We start from the raw sequence: 7,068 nt of genomic DNA, 5'->3' as shown, positions 1-7,068 counted from the left end.
TTCTTCTGATCCATGAGCATGGGATGTCTTTCCATTTCATCATCTTCAATTTCTTTCTTCAATATTTTATAGTTTGCAGAGTACAGATCTTTCACATCTTGGTTAGATTTATTCCTTGATGTCTTACTATTTTTGGTGCAATTGGTAAATGGGACTTTTTTTTTAACATCTATTTATTTATTTGACAGAGAGAGAGATCACAAGTAGGCAGAGAGGCAGGCAGAGAGAGAGGAGGAAGCAGGCTCCCCACCGAGCAGAGAGCCCGATGTGGGGCTTGATCCCAGGACCCTGAGACCATGACCTGAGCCGAAGGCAGAGGCTTTAACCCACTGAGCCACCCAGGCACCCCAATTCCTAAATATTTCTGAAATTCAACTACTTATTTCCATTTCCTCTATTACCTTCCAAGTGCAGGACATCATTGTCTTTAAGATTCCTATCACAGTTTTGTAGCTGGCTTCTATATCCAGTCTTGTTCTCTCTTATCCTTATCCTGCAGTGACGAAAACGACTTGTTAAAAATGCTTAAAATACTCAGGTCATGATCCCAGGGTCCGGGGATCGAGTCCTGCATCAGGCTCCCTGCTCAGTGGGAAGCCTGCTTCTCCCTCTATCCTTCCCTCCTGCTCGTGCTTTCTCTGTCTCAATAAATAAATAAAAATCTTTTTAAAAAATGCTTAAAATATTTTAAAATATTTTCACTGTCTTTAGGATAAAGAACAAACTCCTAAGCACAACTAAAAACTTCGGATATTACATATAAAATAAACATAAGAAGACTCTAAGTGGTGGTGAAAAAGAAGGTATACTCTCTAGAGAACTCTGAATCCAAGAAATGACATGGTGGTGCATTCTCCAGCCTTTTTCCCCCTTTCATATATCCCAGACCTAGAGCTTAAAAACCTGACAAACCAGAAACATGAGCAGGCACCGAGATAAAAACCCTAACAAAAGCTATTATCTGTAGCCAAAGGATTGGAAAGGGGCAGGCTAGCAACACACAAAACTTAGACAGTAACCCCTCTGTTCTAGCCAAACATAACATAAAAACTGTAACCTCTGACTCAATCCCCATCCCCATTGGTAAAAGCCAAATAGGGACCCTCCCCTCACCAGGGTGGTATTAGAAAAGACTCAGTAGGAATACAGGACTTTCTTCCCCAATGGATGTACTTAATCCCCCACTTCATATTAGTGAACAGTATGTGGGTAGCCTGAACTTCCACCCCATCCAGCAGTAATGAGTCATCCCTCCTCATCACCACTAGAATGGTGTCAGAGGAGGCCTAGTAGAGTCAGGAGTTTCACCACTATCCAGCAGATACAATAATCAAGAGATGTCAAGACCAAGATAACAGCAATTTTACAACTATATGACAAAGATGTTAAAGCAGCCATCATAAAAATGCTTCAATGAACCTTACAAACATGCTTCATATAAATGAAAAAAGTTTAAAATCTCCCCCAAAGAAAGACAGTCTTAGCAAAGAACTAGAAGATATAAAGAAGGACCAAGTCGAAATTTTGGAAATGAAAAATAAAATAACTGAAACAAAAAGCTCAGTAGATGGGCTCAACAGAAGAACAGAGGGAACAGAGGTAATAATAAGTAAACTTGAAGACAGAATAATAGAAATTACCCAATCTGAACAATAAAAAGAAAGTGAGCTGAAAAAATATAAATGACTAGAGTCCCAGGATCCATGGGACTATAATAAAAGATCTAGTGTTCCCATCACTGCAGTTCCAAAAAGAAAGAAGAAGGTGGGGTTGAAAAAGTACTCAAAGAGAGGCACCTGGGTGGCTCAGTAGGTTAAGTGTTTACCTTCAGCTCAGGTCATGATCCCTGAGTCCCAGGATCAGGCTCCCTGCATCAGGCTCCCTGCTAAGTGGGAAGTCTGCTTCTCCCTCTCTTCTAGTCCCACCCCATTCATGCTAGCTTTCTCTCACTCACTCACTCTCTCTCCCAAATAAATAAATAAGATCTTTAAAAAAAAAAAAAAAAAGATAAGTACTCAAAAAAATAATGGACAAAAATTTTCCAAATTTGGCCAAAAGCATAAGCCCATAGAATCAAGAAGCTGAACAATTCCAAACAGAATAAATCCAAAATAATCTACACCAAGACATATTATAGTTAAATATCTGAAAAGTCATATTAAAGAAAAACAGACAAACCCTAGAAAACAGTGAAAGAGAAATTACATTTTACCAATAAGAAAAAAACAATGCAAATGGTAATGGGTTTCTCAACAAAAACCATGGAGATAAGAAGGAATTAGTACATTTTTAAAGTGATGAAAATTAAGAACTATCAACCCAAAGCCAATATCTGGCAAAATGACCCTTCAGGAATGAGGGGAAAATGAAGATATTTCAGGTAAGGGGAGCCTTAGGGTACACTAGAGAATTCTATCAACTGCTGAAAGAAGAATTAAGATGAGTTTACACAATCTTTTCCAGAAAATGGAAGAGGAACACTCCCCAATTCATTTGATGAAAGTAATATTACTCTGATGCCAAAACCAGACCAAAAAAATGCGAAAAAGGAAAACTACAGACCAATATTTCTCATTAGTGCAACATCCTTAATACTACTAGCATAAGGAATTAAGCAATATATACAAAAGAATTAAACACCATAAATGGGGTACTTGGGTGGCCCAGTCATTAAACGTCTACCCAGTGTCCTAGGATCAAGCCCCAAATCAGGCTCCATGCTCAGCAGAGAGCCTGCTTCTCCCTCTCTAACTCCCCTGTGCTTGTATTCCCTCTCTTGCTATCTCTCTCTGTCATACATAAATAGATCTTTAAAAATAAATAAAAAATAAACGCCATAACTATTTTGGTTTACTAGGACTGTCATAACGAGAGTACCATAAACTAGATGGTTTTAAACAACAGAAATTTACTCTCATGGTTTTGGAGGCTAACATTCCAGACTCAAGGTGTCAGCAAGGTCATTCTCCCTCTGAAACTCTGGGCAGAATCTTGCCTTTCCTCTTCTTTGCTTTTGGTGATGGCCGTGATCCTTGTCCTTCCAATCTATATCTCTGTCATCACACAGTGTTCTGTGTGTCTCAGTCTTCATGTGGCTTTTTAATCTTCTAACGAGGACACCAGTCATACTGAATAAGGGAACTTGCATTTGGAAATTGTTTCTTAGATGTGACACAAAAGCACAAGCAGCAAAAGGAAATAAACACTGGACTGTATTGAAATTTTAAATTCTGTGCTGAAAACAATACCATTAAGAGAGTGAAAAGACAACTGACAGAATGGGAGAAAATATTTTCTTTTTTTTTTTGAGAAAATATTTTCTAATTGTATATCTAATAAGGGGCCAGTGTCCAGAATATATAAAGACTTACAACTCAGTAATAATATGACAAAGAAACCAATTATGAAATGGCAAAGGATCTGAACAGATTTTCTCCAAAGAAGATATACAAATAGCAAACAGGCACATGAAAAAAGGTATGCAATAGTGCACAATAGCGTTAGCTATCAGAGAAATACAGATCAAAACCACTTCACTCCCACAGGGGTGGCTGTAATTAAAAAAAGACCTTGATAAGTGTTGGGGAGGATGTGAAGAAATTGAAATCCTCATATATTGCTAGGGAGAATGTAAAAAATTGTTCAAGCCCTTTAGAAAAGTTTGGTAGTCTCCCAAAGTTATACAGAAAGTTCACATATGACCCAATAATTTTGCTCCTAGGTATATACCCAAGAGAATTTAAAACTTATGTGCACACTAAAATGTGTACGTCTGTAGTAGCATTATTCCTAATAGCCAAAAAGTGGGGAAAACCCAAAGTCTATCAACTGAGGCTTGCATAAACAAAATTCAATATATCCATAAAATGGAATACTATTCAGCCATAAGTAATGAAGTATAGATATATGCTAGAATACAGATAAAATTTGAAAACACTGTTAAGTAAAAAGAAGCCAGTCACAGAAGAACACATATTGTAGGATTACATCATATGAAGTGTCCAGTAAGCAAATCCATAGAGACAGAACACAGTTGCTAGGGGCTGGGGGAAAAGGAATGGGGAGAAGACTGCTAACAGATAAGGGGTTCTCTTTGGGGGTGGTGCTGAAGATTCCTGGAATTAGATAGTTACGGTGGTTGTAAAATTTTACAAATACACTAAAGCTATTGTATACTTTAAAATAAAATAATGTTAAATAATAGTGATGACCCCAAATGCTGGTGAAGTTTCAGAGAAACTCGTACATTGGTGGTTTTAGGATACGGTGCAGCCACTCTGAAGAATGGTGGGCAGTTTCTTATAACACTGACTATGTAACTACCGTACATCACAGCAATGTCATTCCTAGGCATTTATCCCTAGGATAAATGAAATCCCTAGGATAAACGAGAACTTACATTCACACAAAAACCTGTAAAAACCTGCAAATGAATGTTTATAGGAGCTTATAATAGCCCAAACCTGGAAATAGCCCAGAGGTTGTTAAGCGGGTGAATGGCTAAGCAAACTGTGCGGCACCATTCGAGTAAAAAGGAAGGGACTGGCACATGCAGCAAACTTGCTCAAGCTCTGGAGAATTGAGCTGCAGGAAAATAAGCCAATCCCCAAAGATTACATGCTGTATGATTCTACTTACAGAACATTCTTGAAAGGACAAAAATATGGAAATGGAGAAGAGAATGGTGGTTAGCAGAGATAGGAAGGTGTGAAAACAGGAGGGAAGTAGGTGTAGCTATAAAAGGGCAACATGAAGGAACCCTACAGTATTGTTAATGTTTTATATCTTATACCAACATATTTATCTTGCTTGTGATATTGCACTATAGTTTTGAAGATATTACCATTAGATGAAATGAGTAAAGAGTACCTTAACTAGATCTCTTTGTATTATTTCTTAAAATGGCATGTTTATCTACAATTATCAAATACTTTAAAACTTTAATTAAAAAAAATAGGTCACGACAATAAGACCACTACACACCTATTAGAATGGTAAAAATCGGGGCGCCTGGGTGGCTCAGAGGGTTAAAGCCTCTGCCTTCAGCTCAGGTCATGATCCCAGGGTCCTGGGATCGAGCCCCACATCGGGCTCTTTCCTTGGTGGGGAGCCTGCTTCCTCCTCTCTCTCTCTGCCTGCCTCTCTGCCTACTTGTGATCTCTCTCTGTCCAATAAGCAAATAAAATCTTTAAAAAAAAAAAAAAAAAGAATGGTAAAAATCCAGAACACTGACACCACCAAGTGCTGGCTGAGGATGTGGAGGAACAGAACTCTCATTCATTGCTGCTGGGAATGCAAAATGGCACACTTTGGAAGATAGTTTAATGGCTTCTACAGAACTAAAAATACTCTTACTGTACAACCCAGCAACTGGGCTCCTTGGTATTTACCCCAAGGAATTGAAAACTGATGTCCATACAGACACCTGCACATAAATGTTATAGCAGCTTTATTCATAATTGCCAAAACTTGGAAGCAACCAAAATGTCCTTTATTGGTGAATGGATAAATAAACAGACATTATTCGGAGCTAAAATTAAATAAGCTATAAAGCCATGAAAAGACACAGAGGAAACTTAAATGTGATTGAGAGAAGCCAAGCTGGAAAACCTTCATACTATATGATTCCAGCTATATGACATTCTAGGAAAAGACAAAACTATGGAGACAGTAAAAAGACCAGTGGTTGCCAGAGATTGAGGGGAGGGAGGGAAGAGTAGGCAGAGCACAGAGGACTTTTAGGGCAATGAAACTACTCTTTATGATACTTTAATAGTGAAAAACTATCATCGTACACTTGTCCAAACCTACAGAATGTATGCCACCAAGAGTGAATCCTAATGTAAACTATGCACTTGGAGGTCATAATGATACATCAATGAAAATTTATTGATTTTAACAAATGCACTATTTTGGTGGGGGAAATTGATAGTGGAGGAGGCCATACATATGTGGGTATATATGGAAACTGCACCTTTCTCCTTAATTTTGTCTAAAACTGCTCTAAAAAATAAAGTTTATCTTTAAAAAGGTAAAACCATTAAAGCACTAGAATAAAAAAGAGGAATTTTGTAAAATCTCAGAGAAAGGTCAGACATAAAACACAAAGGCACCCAAAGAAAAAAAAGTATAAATTTGATTTATAAATGTTTTTGATTTCTACATGGAAAAATCAAAATACAAATAATTAAAACTAGACAAAATATTTGTAAAAATATGACACAAAATTCCAATTTCCTTGTTATATTAAAAGGTTGTATGTATCACCAAGGAAAAGCAACCAGTAGAGAAATAAACATGAAGAAGCCATTTCCAGAAATAAAAATATAAATATAAAAAGATGTCCAGGGCGCCTGGGTGGCTCAGTGGGTTAAAGCCTCTGCCTTCGGCTCAGGTCATGATCTCAGGGTCCTGGGATCGAGCCCCCCATCAGGGTCTCTGCTCAGCGGGGAGCCTGCTCCCTCCTCTCTCTCGCCCTCTCTCTCTGCCTGCCTCTCTGCCTACCTGTGATCTCTATCTGTCAAATAAATAAATAAAATCTTTAAAAAAAAAGAATATTAAAAAAAAAAAAGCTGTCCAACCTCACTCATAATTAAAGAAATATACATTACAACAACTAGATAATACTTTTCATCTAACAGATTGGCCAAAATATAAAAGTTTGTATATGTAATGTGTGGATAATCGAACTAATTATTTTGAAAATTGTTAAAAAAGAGTAAAATTTTATGTTTTTCCAGGACACATTGGACCCCTAGGGAACTGAATAATAGGAGAGGAAGTTTCTCATTATAGACATTCCAGCTAATAAGAAAGGAATGATATAGGGCGCCTGGGTGGCTCAGTGGGTTGAAGCCTCTGCCTTCCAGCTCAGGTCATGATCTCAGGGTCCTGGGATTGAGTCCCACATCAGGCTCTCTGCTTAGCGGGGAGCCTGCTTCCCTTTCCCTCTGCTTGCCTCTCTGACTACTTGTGATCTCTCTGTCAAATAAAAAAAATAAAATCTTAAAAAAAAAAAAAAAGGAATGATATGTCCATTTTGCAACACCTGATCAATAATCTATCTAG

The sequence above is a fragment of the Lutra lutra genome, chromosome 7 (genome assembly GCF_902655055.1).
Source record: "Lutra lutra chromosome 7, mLutLut1.2, whole genome shotgun sequence".
Lineage (NCBI taxonomy): Eukaryota > Metazoa > Chordata > Mammalia > Carnivora > Mustelidae > Lutra > Lutra lutra.
The sequence above is the reverse complement of the archived record's forward strand: the minus strand, read 5'-3'. Positions refer to the sequence as shown.